Raw genomic sequence first — 16,533 nt, 5'->3', positions numbered from 1 at the left:
TCGAGTGTGCGTGTTCTGACAGCTGCCTCTATGCAGACGTCTCCACAGAGCCACTTCTGAATGCCCCGCAGCCCAGGACTGAATGGATACACTAACAAGTGCACCGAGTGTGAGCAACCACATATGCAGAAGGACGTCTTTCATCTCACAGAAGCGCGAACGTCTTGGCGTTCAAGCACATGGCAGAAACAAGGTGTGAACAGATGAGCTGCTGCTATTTTCTCCGTTCGGCATGCTTCGTTGTAGCTCTCTTGCCGGTCGCCGGCTTAGCGGCTTGCTTTGCGCGACTAGCTCTGGGGAGAGAAGGAGATAGCGCCGGAAACCTCGCCTTTTGCCTTCTTCGGCGCTGGAACCTGGTTGCTGCGCCTTCTCTTTGTCCATGTGCACACACACGATTCCTCAGCGAAAACCATGCAGAAACCTTTCCACGAGCACCCAGGGATGTGCACCCAGCACCACGTGCACGCACACGCAGCTAGAGAAAAGCACCTACCTTTTCACACACTGATGCCTAAGCAAACGCGTGGCCACACACACGCACACATCCGCAAGCGCGCCTACTCCCATCTATTGAGGGAAAGACGGACGAGCTCTTTGGTTGCTCTTCACAGGCTTGTCCCTGATCTATAGCTGAGGGCAAACACTTGTGTGCTTGTGGGAGAGCCTGTGTCTTTCCTGGAAGCGTTTGGGAGTTTTGCTCAGACGCGTGTTTCCTCAAGTTCAAGAATCAAGATCTAGGATACCTGCAGACAGGTGCCTGTTTGTGTGGAGACAGTCTGTTTGAAACTGTGTTCCTCAGCGCCCGCTCTTTCTCCCCGTCGCTCCCACAGCCTGGGAGTCCCTTTCTTTCTCTCCACAAGCACGTGTGTTGACTTCGTCGCACATGTGCATCTGCACAAGCGTTGAGCTCAGCAGAGCGTGTCTCTTGACACTTGATGTGCGTTGGCTGTGTCTGCCTGCTCCAGTGAAGAGAGAAACGGGAAATCATCTTGGTAGAGGCAACAAAGCAAAAGCGAGGCAGGATTGACATCTGCTCAACAGAGACGGATTCCCTGCGCTGACACAGTTCACAGTTACACGAGAAGCAATCTGAGCGGTCCGTCGACCGGAGACGTGTTTCCCAAGAGGTCGTTTAGCGAGTGAACAGCAGTGTGCGCGACTTTCAGGAGTGTGCCTGGAAAGTGCCAGAATCACCAGGAGCATCTGTGCAAAAGCTGCTGCCTCTGTGACCGCATTGAGGCACGTTCGCGTGTCTGCGAGTATATAGACGGCTCTTTCGCGTTCACTCCGAGGGAAACGGTCCGCTATTGCTTCTGTGCGCACAGACGCGATTCCCTTGTCTCTTGCGAACACAGGGAACTCTGTGCATCCAAATCTACAGGCTAAGGACGCGTCTGCATATGTTTTGGTGAACAATCGAGTGTGCGTGTTCTGACAGCTGCCTCTATGCAGACGTCTCCACAGAGCCACTTCTGAATGCCCCGCAGCCCAGGACTGAATGGATACACTAACAAGTGCACCGGTGTGAGCAACCACATATGCAGAAGGACGTCTTTCATCTCACAGAAGCGCGAACGGTCTTGGCGTTCAAGCACATGGCAGAAACAAGGTGTGAACAGATGAGCTGCTGCTATTTTCTCCGTTCGGCATGCTTCGTTGTAGCTCTCTTGCCGGTCGCCGGCTTAGCGGCTTGCTTTGCGCGACTAGCTCTGGGGAGAGAAGGAGATAGCGCCGGAAACCTCGCCTTTTGCCTTCTTCGGCGCTGGAACCTGGTTGCTGCGCCTTCTCTTTGTCCATGTGCACACACACGATTCCTCAGCGAAAACCATGCAGAAACCTTTCCACGAGCACCCAGGGATGTGCACCCAGCACCACGTGCACGCACACGCAGCTAGAGAAAAGCACCTACCTTTTCACACACTGATGCCTAAGCAAACGCGTGGCCACACACACGCACACATCCGCAAGCGCGCCTACTCCCATCTATTGAGGGAAAGACGGGACGAGCGTCTTTGGTTGCTCTTCACAGGCTTGTCCCTGATCTATAGCTGAGGGCAAACACTTGTGTGCTTGTGGGAGAGCCTGTGTCTTTCCTGGAAGCGTTTGGGAGTTTTGCTCAGACGCGTGTTTCCTCAAGTTCAAGAATCAAGATCTAGGATACCTGCAGACAGGTGCCTGTTTGTGTGGGAGACAGTCTGTTTGAAACTGTGTTCCTCAGCGCCCGCTCTTTCTCCCCGTCGCTCCACACGCCTGGGAGTCCCTTTCTTTCTCTCCACAAGCACGTGTGTTGACTTCGTCGCACATGTGCATCTGCACAAGCGTTGAGCTCAGCAGAGCGTGTCTCTTGACACTTGATGTGCGTTGGCTGTGTCTGCCTGCTCCAGTGAAGAGAGAAACGGGAAATCATCTTGGTAGAGGCAACAAAGCAAAAGCGAGGCAGGATTGACATCTGCTCAACAGAGACGGATTCCCTGCGCTGACACAGTTCACAGTACACGAGAAGCAATCTGAGCGGTCCGTCGACCGGAGACGTGTTTCCCAAGAGGTCGTTTAGCGAGTGAACAGCAGTGTGCGCGACTTTCAGGAGTGTGCCTGGAAAGTGCCAGAATCACCAGGAGCATCTGTGCAAAAGCTGCTGCCTCTGTGACCGCATTGAGGCACGTTCGCGTGTCTGCGAGTATATAGACGGCTCTTTCGCGTTCACTCCGGAGGGAAACGGTCCGCTATTGCTTCTGTGCGCACAGACGCGATTCCCTTGTCTCTTGCGACACAGGGAACTCTGTGCATCCAAATCTACAGGCTAAGGACGCGTCTGCATATGTTTTGGTGAACAATCGAGTGTGCGTGTTTCTGACAGCTGCCTCTATGCAATGGCTTTCGCGTGATTACACATTGACTCGGAGTGCTGAGTCCTTTATCGTTCCAACACTAACAAGTGCACCGGTGTGAGCAACCACATATGCAGAAGGACGTCTTTCATCTCACAGAAGCGCGAACGTCTTGGCGTTCAAGCACATGGCAGAAACAAGGTGTGAACAGATGAGCTGCTGCTATTTTCTCCGTTCGGCATGCTTCGTTGTAGCTCTCTTGCCGGTCGCCGGCTTAGCGGCTTGCTTTGCGCGACTAGCTCTGGGGAGAGAAGGAGATAGCGCCGGAAACCTCGCCTTTTGCCTTCTTCGGCGCTGGAACCTGGTTGCTGCGCCTTCTCTTTGTCCATGTGCACACACACGATTCCTCAGCGAAAACCATGCAGAAACCTTTCCACGAGCACCCAGGGATGTGCACCCAGCACCACGTGCACGCACACGCAGCTAGAGAAAAGCACCTACCTTTTCACACACTGATGCCTAAGCAAACGCGTGGCCACACACACGCACACATCCGCAAGCGCGCCTACTCCCATCTATTGAGGGAAAGACGGACGAGCTCTTTGGTTGCTCTTCACAGGCTTGTCCCTGATCTATAGCTGAGGGCAAACACTTGTGTGCTTGTGGGAGAGCCTGTGTCTTTCCTGGAAGCGTTTGGGAGTTTTGCTCAGACGCGTGTTTCCTCAAGTTCAAGAATCAAGATCTAGGATACCTGCAGACAGGTGCCTGTTTGTGTGGAGACAGTCTGTTTGAAACTGTGTTCCTCAGCGCCCGCTCTTTCTCCCCGTCGCTCCACACGCCTGGGAGTCCCTTTCTTTCTCTCCACAAGCACGTGTGTTGACTTCGTCGCACATGTGCATCTGCACAAGCGTTGAGCTCAGCAGAGCGTGTCTCTTGACACTTGATGTGCGTTGGCTGTGTCTGCCTGCTCCAGTGAAGAGAGAAACGGGAAATCATCTTGGTAGAGGCAACAAAGCAAAAGCGAGGCAGGATTGACATCTGCTCAACAGAGACGGATTCCCTGCGCTGACACAGTTCACAGTTACACGAGAAGCAATCTGAGCGGTCCGTCGACCGGAGACGTGTTTCCCAAGAGGTCGTTTAGCGAGTGAACAGCAGTGTGCGCGACTTTCAGGAGTGTGCCTGGAAAGTGCCAGAATCACCAGGAGCATCTGTGCAAAAGCTGCTGCCTCTGTGACCGCATTGAGGCACGTTCGCGTGTCTGCGAGTATATAGACGGCTCTTTCGCGTTCACTCCGAGGGAAACGGTCCGCTATTGCTTCTGTGCGCACAGACGCGATTCCCTTGTCTCTTGCGAACACAGGGAACTCTGTGCATCCAAATCTACAGGCTAAGGACGCGTCTGCATATGTTTTGGTGAACAATCGAGTGTGCGTGTTCTGACAGCTGCCTCTATGCAGACGTCTCCACAGAGCCACTTCTGAATGCCCCGCAGCCCAGGACTGAATGGATACACTAACAAGTGCACCGGTGTGAGCAACCACATATGCAGAAGGACGTCTTTCATCTCACAGAAGCGCGAACGTCTTGGCGTTCAAGCACATGGCAGAAACAAGGTGTGAACAGATGAGCTGCTGCTATTTTCTCCGTTCGGCATGCTTCGTTGTAGCTCTCTTGCCGGTCGCCGGCTTAGCGGCTTGCTTTGCGCGACTAGCTCTGGGGAGAGAAGGAGATAGCGCCGGAAACCTCGCCTTTTGCCTTCTTCGGCGCTGGAACCTGGTTGCTGCGCCTTCTCTTTGTCCATGTGCACACACACGATTCCTCAGCGAAAACCATGCAGAAACCTTTCCACGAGCACCCAGGGATGTGCACCCAGCACCACGTGCACGCACACGCAGCTAGAGAAAAGCACCTACCTTTTCACACACTGATGCCTAAGCAAACGCGTGGCCACACACACGCACACATCCGCAAGCGCGCCTACTCCCATCTATTGAGGGAAAGACGGACGAGCTCTTTGGTTGCTCTTCACAGGCTTGTCCCTGATCTATAGCTGAGGGCAAACACTTGTGTGCTTGTGGGAGAGCCTGTGTCTTTCCTGGAAGCGTTTGGGAGTTTTGCTCAGACGCGTGTTTCCTCAAGTTCAAGAATCAAGATCTAGGATACCTGCAGACAGGTGCCTGTTTGTGTGGAGACAGTCTGTTTGAAACTGTGTTCCTCAGCGCCCGCTCTTTCTCCCCGTCGCTCCACACGCCTGGGAGTCCCTTTCTTTCTCTCCACAAGCACGTGTGTTGACTTCGTCGCACATGTGCATCTGCACAAGCGTTGAGCTCAGCAGAGCGTGTCTCTTGACACTTGATGTGCGTTGGCTGTGTCTGCCTGCTCCAGTGAAGAGAGAAACGGGAAATCATCTTGGTAGAGGCAACAAAGCAAAAGCGAGGCAGGATTGACATCTGCTCAACAGAGACGGATTCCCTGCGCTGACACAGTTCACAGTTACACGAGAAGCAATCTGAGCGGTCCGTCGACCGGAGACGTGTTTCCCAAGAGGTCGTTTAGCGAGTGAACAGCAGTGTGCGCGACTTTCAGGAGTGTGCCTGGAAAGTGCCAGAATCACCAGGAGCATCTGTGCAAAAGCTGCTGCCTCTGTGACCGCATTGAGGCACGTTCGCGTGTCTGCGAGTATATAGACGGCTCTTTCGCGTTCACTCCGAGGGAAACGGTCCGCTATTGCTTCTGTGCGCACAGACGCGATTCCCTTGTCTCTTGCGAACACAGGGAACTCTGTGCATCCAAATCTACAGGCTAAGGACGCGTCTGCATATGTTTTGGTGAACAATCGAGTGTGCGTGTTCTGACAGCTGCCTCTATGCAGACGTCTCCACAGAGCCACTTCTGAATGCCCCGCAGCCCAGGACTGAATGGATACACTAACAAGTGCACCGGTGTGAGCAACCACATATGCAGAAGGACGTCTTTCATCTCACAGAAGCGCGAACGTCTTGGCGTTCAAGCACATGGCAGAAACAAGGTGTGAACAGATGAGCTGCTGCTATTTTCTCCGTTCGGCATGCTTCGTTGTAGCTCTCTTGCCGGTCGCCGGCTTAGCGGCTTGCTTTGCGCGACTAGCTCTGGGGAGAGAAGGAGATAGCGCCGGAAACCTCGCCTTTTGCCTTCTTCGGCGCTGGAACCTGGTTGCTGCGCCTTCTCTTTGTCCATGTGCACACACACGATTCCTCAGCGAAAACCATGCAGAAACCTTTCCACGAGCACCCAGGGATGTGCACCCAGCACCACGTGCACGCACACGCAGCTAGAGAAAAGCACCTACCTTTTCACACACTGATGCCTAAGCAAACGCGTGGCCACACACACGCACACATCCGCAAGCGCGCCTACTCCCATCTATTGAGGGAAAGACGGACGAGCTCTTTGGTTGCTCTTCACAGGCTTGTCCCTGATCTATAGCTGAGGGCAAACACTTGTGTGCTTGTGGGAGAGCCTGTGTCTTTCCTGGAAGCGTTTGGGAGTTTTGCTCAGACGCGTGTTTCCTCAAGTTCAAGAATCAAGATCTAGGATACCTGCAGACAGGTGCCTGTTTGTGTGGGAGACAGTCTGTTTGAAACTGTGTTCCTCAGCGCCCGCTCTTTCTCCCCGTCGCTCCACACGCCTGGGAGTCCCTTTCTTTCTCTCCACAAGCACGTGTGTTGACTTCGTCGCACATGTGCATCTGCACAAGCGTTGAGCTCAGCAGAGCGTGTCTCTTGACACTTGATGTGCGTTGGCTGTGTCTGCCTGCTCCAGTGAAGAGAGAAACGGGAAATCATCTTGGTAGAGGCAACAAAGCAAAAGCGAGGCAGGATTGACATCTGCTCAACAGAGACGGATTCCCTGCGCTGACACAGTTCACAGTTACACGAGAAGCAATCTGAGCGGTCCGTCGACCGGAGACGTGTTTCCCAAGAGGTCGTTTAGCGAGTGAACAGCAGTGTGCGCGACTTTCAGGAGTGTGCCTGGAAAGTGCCAGAATCACCAGGAGCATCTGTGCAAAAGCTGCTGCCTCTGTGACCGCATTGAGGCACGTTCGCGTGTCTGCGAGTATATAGACGGCTCTTTCGCGTTCACTTCCGAGGGAAACGGTCCGCTATTGCTTCTGTGCGCACAGACGCGATTCCCTTGTCTCTTGCGAACACAGGGAACTCTGTGCATCCAAATCTACAGGCTAAGGACGCGTCTGCATATGTTTTGGTGAACAATCGAGTGTGCGTGTTCTGACAGCTGCCTCTATGCAGACGTCTCCACAGAGCCACTTCTGAATGCCCCGCAGCCCAGGACTGAATGGATACACTAACAAGTGCACCGGTGTGAGCAACCACATATGCAGAAGGACGTCTTTCATCTCACAGAAGCGCGAACGTCTTGGCGTTCAAGCACATGGCAGAAACAAGGTGTGAACAGATGAGCTGCTGCTATTTTCTCCGTTCGGCATGCTTCGTTGTAGCTCTCTTGCCGGTCGCCGGCTTAGCGGCTTGCTTTGCGCGACTAGCTCTGGGGAGAGAAGGAGATAGCGCCGGAAACCTCGCCTTTTGCCTTCTTCGGCGCTGGAACCTGGTTGCTGCGCCTTCTCTTTGTCCATGTGCACACACACGATTCCTCAGCGAAAACCATGCAGAAACCTTTCCACGAGCACCCAGGGATGTGCACCCAGCACCACGTGCACGCACACGCAGCTAGAGAAAAGCACCTACCTTTTCACACACTGATGCCTAAGCAAACGCGTGGCCACACACACGCACACATCCGCAAGCGCGCCTACTCCCATCTATTGAGGGAAAGACGGACGAGCTCTTTGGTTGCTCTTCACAGGCTTGTCCCTGATCTATAGCTGAGGGCAAACACTTGTGTGCTTGTGGGAGAGCCTGTGTCTTTCCTGGAAGCGTTTGGGAGTTTTGCTCAGACGCGTGTTTCCTCAAGTTCAAGAATCAAGATCTAGGATACCTGCAGACAGGTGCCTGTTTGTGTGGAGACAGTCTGTTTGAAACTGTGTTCCTCAGCGCCCGCTCTTTCTCCCCGTCGCTCCACACGCCTGGGAGTCCCTTTCTTTCTCTCCACAAGCACGTGTGTTGACTTCGTCGCACATGTGCATCTGCACAAGCGTTGAGCTCAGCAGAGCGTGTCTCTTGACACTTGATGTGCGTTGGCTGTGTCTGCCTGCTCCAGTGAAGAGAGAAACGGGAAATCATCTTGGTAGAGGCAACAAAGCAAAAGCGAGGCAGGATTGACATCTGCTCAACAGAGACGGATTCCCTGCGCTGACACAGTTCACAGTTACACGAGAAGCAATCTGAGCGGTCCGTCGACCGGAGACGTGTTTCCCAAGAGGTCGTTTAGCGAGTGAACAGCAGTGTGCGCGACTTTCAGGAGTGTGCCTGGAAAGTGCCAGAATCACCAGGAGCATCTGTGCAAAAGCTGCTGCCTCTGTGACCGCATTGAGGCACGTTCGCGTGTCTGCGAGTATATAGACGGCTCTTTCGCGTTCACTCCGAGGGAAACGGTCCGCTATTGCTTCTGTGCGCACAGACGCGATTCCCTTGTCTCTTGCGAACACAGGGAACTCTGTGCATCCAAATCTACAGGCTAAGGACGCGTCTGCATATGTTTTGGTGAACAATCGAGTGTGCGTGTTCTGACAGCTGCCTCTATGCAGACGTCTCCACAGAGCCACTTCTGAATGCCCCGCAGCCCAGGACTGAATGGATACACTAACAAGTGCACCGGTGTGAGCAACCACATATGCAGAAGGACGTCTTTCATCTCACAGAAGCGCGAACGTCTTGGCGTTCAAGCACATGGCAGAAACAAGGTGTGAACAGATGAGCTGCTGCTATTTTCTCCGTTCGGCATGCTTCGTTGTAGCTCTCTTGCCGGTCGCCGGCTTAGCGGCTTGCTTTGCGCGACTAGCTCTGGGGAGAGAAGGAGATAGCGCCGGAAACCTCGCCTTTTGCCTTCTTCGGCGCTGGAACCTGGTTGCTGCGCCTTCTCTTTGTCCATGTGCACACACACGATTCCTCAGCGAAAACCATGCAGAAACCTTTCCACGAGCACCCAGGGATGTGCACCCAGCACCACGTGCACGCACACGCAGCTAGAGAAAAGCACCTACCTTTTCACACACTGATGCCTAAGCAAACGCGTGGCCACACACACGCACACATCCGCAAGCGCGCCTACTCCCATCTATTGAGGGAAAGACGGACGAGCTCTTTGGTTGCTCTTCACAGGCTTGTCCCTGATCTATAGCTGAGGGCAAACACTTGTGTGCTTGTGGGAGAGCCTGTGTCTTTCCTGGAAGCGTTTGGGAGTTTTGCTCAGACGCGTGTTTCCTCAAGTTCAAGAATCAAGATCTAGGATACCTGCAGACAGGTGCCTGTTTGTGTGGAGACAGTCTGTTTGAAACTGTGTTCCTCAGCGCCCGCTCTTTCTCCCCGTCGCTCCACACGCCTGGGAGTCCCTTTCTTTCTCTCCACAAGCACGTGTGTTGACTTCGTCGCACATGTGCATCTGCACAAGCGTTGAGCTCAGCAGAGCGTGTCTCTTGACACTTGATGTGCGTTGGCTGTGTCTGCCTGCTCCAGTGAAGAGAGAAACGGGAAATCATCTTGGTAGAGGCAACAAAGCAAAAGCGAGGCAGGATTGACATCTGCTCAACAGAGACGGATTCCCTGCGCTGACACAGTTCACAGTTACACGAGAAGCAATCTGAGCGGTCCGTCGACCGGAGACGTGTTTCCCAAGAGGTCGTTTAGCGAGTGAACAGCAGTGTGCGCGACTTTCAGGAGTGTGCCTGGAAAGTGCCAGAATCACCAGGAGCATCTGTGCAAAAGCTGCTGCCTCTGTGACCGCATTGAGGCACGTTCGCGTGTCTGCGAGTATATAGACGGCTCTTTCGCGTTCACTCCGAGGGAAACGGTCCGCTATTGCTTCTGTGCGCACAGACGCGATTCCCTTGTCTCTTGCGAACACAGGGAACTCTGTGCATCCAAATCTACAGGCTAAGGACGCGTCTGCATATGTTTTGGTGAACAATCGAGTGTGCGTGTTCTGACAGCTGCCTCTATGCAGACGTCTCCACAGAGCCACTTCTGAATGCCCCGCAGCCCAGGACTGAATGGATACACTAACAAGTGCACCCGGTGTGAGCAACCACATATGCAGAAGGACGTCTTTCATCTCACAGAAGCGCGAACGTCTTGGCGTTCAAGCACATGGCAGAAACAAGGTGTGAACAGATGAGCTGCTGCTATTTTCTCCGTTCGGCATGCTTCGTTGTAGCTCTCTTGCCGGTCGCCGGCTTAGCGGCTTGCTTTGCGCGACTAGCTCTGGGGAGAGAAGGAGATAGCGCCGGAAACCTCGCCTTTTTGCCTTCTTCGGCGCTGGAACCTGGTTGCTGCGCCTTCTCTTTGTCCATGTGCACACACACGATTCCTCAGCGAAAACCATGCAGAAACCTTTCCACGAGCACCCAGGATGTGCACCCAGCACCACGTGCACGCACACGCAGCTAGAGAAAAGCACCTACCTTTTCACACACTGATGCCTAAGCAAACGCGTGGCCACACACACGCACACATCCGCAAGCGCGCCTACTCCCATCTATTGAGGGAAAGACGGACGAGCTCTTTGGTTGCTCTTCACAGGCTTGTCCCTGATCTATAGCTGAGGGCAAACACTTGTGTGCTTGTGGGAGAGCCTGTGTCTTTCCTGGAAGCGTTTGGGAGTTTTGCTCAGACGCGTGTTTCCTCAAGTTCAAGAATCAAGATCTAGGATACCTGCAGACAGGTGCCTGTTGTGTGGAGACAGTCTGTTTGAAACTGTGTTCCTCAGCGCCCGCTCTTTCTCCCCGTCGCTCCACACGCCTGGGAGTCCCTTTCTTTCTCTCCACAAGCACGTGTGTTGACTTCGTCGCACATGTGCATCTGCACAAGCGTTGAGCTCAGCAGAGCGTGTCTCTTGACACTTGATGTGCGTTGGCTGTGTCTGCCTGCTCCAGTGAAGAGAGAAACGGGAAATCATCTTGGTAGAGGCAACAAAGCAAAAGCGAGGCAGGATTGACATCTGCTCAACAGAGACGGATTCCCTGCGCTGACACAGTTCACAGTTACACGAGAAGCAATCTGAGCGGTCCGTCGACCGGAGACGTGTTTCCCAAGAGGTCGTTTAGCGAGTGAACAGCAGTGTGCGCGACTTTCAGGAGTGTGCCTGGAAAGTGCCAGAATCACCAGGAGCATCTGTGCAAAAGCTGCTGCCTCTGTGACCGCATTGAGGCACGTTCGCGTGTCTGCGAGTATATAGACGGCTCTTTCGCGTTCACTCCGAGGGAAACGGTCCGCTATTGCTTCTGTGCGCACAGACGCGATTCCCTTGTCTCTTGCGAACACAGGGAACTCTGTGCATCCAAATCTACAGGCTAAGGACGCGTCTGCATATGTTTTGGTGAACAATCGAGTGTGCGTGTTCTGACAGCTGCCTCTATGCAGACGTCTCCACAGAGCCACTTCTGAATGCCCCGCAGCCCAGGACTGAATGGATACACTAACAAGTGCACCGGTGTGAGCAACCACATATGCAGAAGGACGTCTTTCATCTCACAGAAGCGCGAACGTCTTGGCGTTCAAGCACATGGCAGAAACAAGGTGTGAACAGATGAGCTGCTGCTATTTTCTCCGTTCGGCATGCTTCGTTGTAGCTCTCTTGCCGGTCGCCGGCTTAGCGGCTTGCTTTGCGCGACTAGCTCTGGGGAGAGAAGGAGATAGCGCCGGAAACCTCGCCTTTTGCCTTCTTCGGCGCTGGAACCTGGTTGCTGCGCCTTCTCTTTGTCCATGTGCACACACACGATTCCTCAGCGAAAACCATGCAGAAACCTTTCCACGAGCACCCAGGGATGTGCACCCAGCACCACGTGCACGCACACGCAGCTAGAGAAAAGCACCTACCTTTTCACACACTGATGCCTAAGCAAACGCGTGGCCACACACACGCACACATCCGCAAGCGCGCCTACTCCCATCTATTGAGGGAAAGACGGACGAGCTCTTTGGTTGCTCTTCACAGGCTTGTCCCTGATCTATAGCTGAGGGCAAACACTTGTGTGCTTGTGGGAGAGCCTGTGTCTTTCCTGGAAGCGTTTGGGAGTTTTGCTCAGACGCGTGTTTCCTCAAGTTCAAGAATCAAGATCTAGGATACCTGCAGACAGGTGCCTGTTTGTGTGGAGACAGTCTGTTTGAAACTGTGTTCCTCAGCGCCCGCTCTTTCTCCCCGTCGCTCCACACGCCTGGGAGTCCCTTTCTTTCTCTCCACAAGCACGTGTGTTGACTTCGTCGCACATGTGCATCTGCACAAGCGTTGAGCTCAGCAGAGCGTGTCTCTTGACACTTGATGTGCGTTGGCTGTGTCTGCCTGCTCCAGTGAAGAGAGAAACGGGAAATCATCTTGGTAGAGGCAACAAAGCAAAAGCGAGGCAGGATTGACATCTGCTCAACAGAGACGGATTCCCTGCGCTGACACAGTTCACAGTTACACGAGAAGCAATCTGAGCGGTCCCGTCGACCGGAGACGTGTTTCCCAAGAGGTCGTTTAGCGAGTGAACAGCAGTGTGCGCGACTTTCAGGAGTGTGCCTGGAAAGTGCCAGAATCACCAGGAGCATCTGTGCAAAAGCTGCTGCCTCTGTGACCGCATTGAGGCACGTTCGCGTGTCTGCGAGTATATAGACGGCTCTTTCGCGTTCACTCCGAGGGAAACGGTCCGCTATTGCTTCTGTGCGCACAGACGCGATTCCCTTGTCTCTTGCGAACACAGGGAACTCTGTGCATCCAAATCTACAGGCTAAGGACGCGTCTGCATATGTTTTGGTGAACAATCGAGTGTGCGTGTTCTGACAGCTGCCTCTATGCAGACGTCTCACAGAGCCACTTCTGAATGCCCCGCAGCCCAGGACTGAATGGATACACTAACAAGTGCACCGGTGTGAGCAACCACATATGCAGAAGGACGTCTTTCATCTCACAGAAGCGCGAACGTCTTGGCGTTCAAGCACATGGCAGAAACAAGGTGTGAACAGATGAGCTGCTGCTATTTTCTCCGTTCGGCATGCTTCGTTGTAGCTCTCTTGCCGGTCGCCGGCTTAGCGGCTTGCTTTGCGCGACTAGCTCTGGGGAGAGAAGGAGATAGCGCCGGAAACCTCGCCTTTTGCCTTCTTCGGCGCTGGAACCTGGTTGCTGCGCCTTCTCTTTGTCCATGTGCACACACACGATTCCTCAGCGAAACCATGCAGAAACCTTTCCACGAGCACCCAGGATGTGCACCCAGCACCACGTGCACGCACACGCAGCTAGAGAAAAGCACCTACCTTTTCACACACTGATGCCTAAGCAAACGCGTGGCCACACACACGCACACATCCGCAAGCGCGCCTACTCCCATCTATTGAGGGAAAGACGGACGAGCTCTTTGGTTGCTCTTCACAGGCTTGTCCCTGATCTATAGCTGAGGGCAAACACTTGTGTGCTTGTGGGAGAGCCTGTGTCTTTCCTGGAAGCGTTTGGGAGTTTTGCTCAGACGCGTGTTTCCTCAAGTTCAAGAATCAAGATCTAGGATACCTGCAGACAGGTGCCTGTTTGTGTGGAGACAGTCTGTTTGAAACTGTGTTCCTCAGCGCCCGCTCTTTCTCCCCGTCGCTCCACACGCCTGGGAGTCCCTTTCTTTCTCTCCACAAGCACGTGTGTTGACTTCGTCGCACATGTGCATCTGCACAAGCGTTGAGCTCAGCAGAGCGTGTCTCTTGACACTTGATGTGCGTTGGCTGTGTCTGCCTGCTCCAGTGAAGAGAGAAACGGGAAATCATCTTGGTAGAGGCAACAAAGCAAAAGCGAGGCAGGATTGACATCTGCTCAACAGAGACGGATTCCCTGCGCTGACACAGTTCACAGTTACACGAGAAGCAATCTGAGCGGTCCGTCGACCGGAGACGTGTTTCCCAAGAGGTCGTTTAGCGAGTGAACAGCAGTGTGCGCGACTTTCAGGAGTGTGCCTGGAAAGTGCCAGAATCACCAGGAGCATCTGTGCAAAAGCTGCTGCCTCTGTGACCGCATTGAGGCACGTTCGCGTGTCTGCGAGTATATAGACGGCTCTTTCGCGTTCACTCCGAGGGAAACGGTCCGCTATTGCTTCTGTGCGCACAGACGCGATTCCCTTGTCTCTTGCGAACACAGGGAACTCTGTGCATCCAAATCTACAGGCTAAGGACGCGTCTGCATATGTTTTGGTGAACAATCGAGTGTGCGTGTTCTGACAGCTGCCTCTATGCAGACGTCTCCACAGAGCCACTTCTGAATGCCCCGCAGCCCAGGACTGAATGGATACACTAACAAGTGCACCGGTGTGAGCAACCACATATGCAGAAGGACGTCTTTCATCTCACAGAAGCGCGAACGTCTTGGCGTTCAAGCACATGGCAGAAACAAGGTGTGAACAGATGAGCTGCTGCTATTTTCTCCGTTCGGCATGCTTCGTTGTAGCTCTCTTGCCGGTCGCCGGCTTAAGCGGCTTGCTTTGCGCGACTAGCTCTGGGGAGAGAAGGAGATAGCGCCGGAAACCTCGCCTTTTGCCTTCTTCGGCGCTGGAACCTGGTTGCTGCGCCTTCTCTTTGTCCATGTGCACACACACGATTCCTCAGCGAAAACCATGCAGAAACCTTTCCACGAGCACCCAGGGATGTGCACCCAGCACCACGTGCACGCACACGCAGCTAGAGAAAAGCACCTACCTTTTCACACACTGATGCCTAAGCAAACGCGTGGCCACACACACGCACACATCCGCAAGCGCGCCTACTCCCATCTATTGAGGGAAAGACGGACGAGCTCTTTGGTTGCTCTTCACAGGCTTGTCCCTGATCTATAGCTGAGGGCAAACACTTGTGTGCTTGTGGGAGAGCCTGTGTCTTTCCTGGAAGCGTTTGGGAGTTTTGCTCAGACGCGTGTTTCCTCAAGTTCAAGAATCAAGATCTAGGATACCTGCAGACAGGTGCCTGTTTGTGTGGAGACAGTCTGTTTGAAACTGTGTTCCTCAGCGCCCGCTCTTTCTCCCCGTCGCTCCACACGCCTGGGAGTCCCTTTCTTTCTCTCCACAAGCACGTGTGTTGACTTCGTCGCACATGTGCATCTGCACAAGCGTTGAGCTCAGCAGAGCGTGTCTCTTGACACTTGATGTGCGTTGGCTGTGTCTGCCTGCTCCAGTGAAGAGAGAAACGGGAAATCATCTTGGTAGAGGCAACAAAGCAAAAGCGAGGCAGGATTGACATCTGCTCAACAGAGACGGATTCCCTGCGCTGACACAGTTCACAGTTACACGAGAAGCAATCTGAGCGGTCCGTCGACCGGAGACGTGTTTCCCAAGAGGTCGTTTAGCGAGTGAACAGCAGTGTGCGCGACTTTCAGGAGTGTGCCTGGAAAGTGCCAGAATCACCAGGAGCATCTGTGCAAAAGCTGCTGCCTCTGTGACCGCATTGAGGCACGTTCGCGTGTCTGCGAGTATATAGACGGCTCTTTCGCGTTCACTCCGAGGGAAACGGTCCGCTATTGCTTCTGTGCGCACAGACGCGATTCCCTTGTCTCTTGCGAACACAGGGAACTCTGTGCATCCAAATCTACAGGCTAAGGACGCGTCTGCATATGTTTTGGTGAACAATCGAGTGTGCGTGTTCTGACAGCTGCCTCTATGCAGACGTCTCCACAGAGCCACTTCTGAATGCCCCGCAGCCCAGGACTGAATGGATACACTAACAAGTGCACCGGTGTGAGCAACCACATATGCAGAAGGACGTCTTTCATCTCACAGAAGCGCGAACGTCTTGGCGTTCAAGCACATGGCAGAAACAAGGTGTGAACAGATGAGCTGCTGCTATTTTCTCCGTTCGGCATGCTTCGTTGTAGCTCTCTTGCCGGTCGCCGGCTTAGCGGCTTGCTTTGCGCGACTAGCTCTGGGGAGAGAAGGAGATAGCGCCGGAAACCTCGCCTTTTGCCTTCTTCGGCGCTGGAACCTGGTTGCTGCGCCTTCTCTTTGTCCATGTGCACACACACGATTCCTCAGCGAAAACCATGCAGAAACCTTTCCACGAGCACCCAGGGATGTGCACCCAGCACCACGTGCACGCACACGCAGCTAGAGAAAAGCACCTACCTTTTCACACACTGATGCCTAAGCAAACGCGTGGCCACACACACGCACACATCCGCAAGCGCGCCTACTCCCATCTATTGAGGGAAAGACGGACGAGCTCTTTGGTTGCTCTTCACAGGCTTGTCCCTGATCTATAGCTGAGGGCAAACACTTGTGTGCTTGTGGGAGAGCCTGTGTCTTTCCTGGAAGCGTTTGGGAGTTTTGCTCAGACGCGTGTTTCCTCAAGTTCAAGAATCAAGATCTAGGATACCTGCAGACAGGTGCCTGTTTGTGTGGAGACAGTCTGTTTGAAACTGTGTTCCTCAGCGCCCGCTCTTTCTCCCCGTCGCTCCACACGCCTGGGAGTCCCTTTCTTTCTCTCCACAAGCACGTGTGTTGACTTCGTCGCACATGTGCATCTGCACAAGCGTTGAGCTCAGCAGAGCGTGTCTCTTGACACTTGATGTGCGTTGGCTGTGTCTGCCTGCT

Source organism: Patagioenas fasciata, unplaced genomic scaffold (genome assembly GCF_037038585.1).
Source record: "Patagioenas fasciata isolate bPatFas1 unplaced genomic scaffold, bPatFas1.hap1 Unplaced_1, whole genome shotgun sequence".
In the NCBI taxonomy this organism is placed as follows: Eukaryota; Metazoa; Chordata; class Aves; order Columbiformes; family Columbidae; genus Patagioenas; species Patagioenas fasciata.
Note: the sequence above shows the minus strand (reverse complement) of the source record.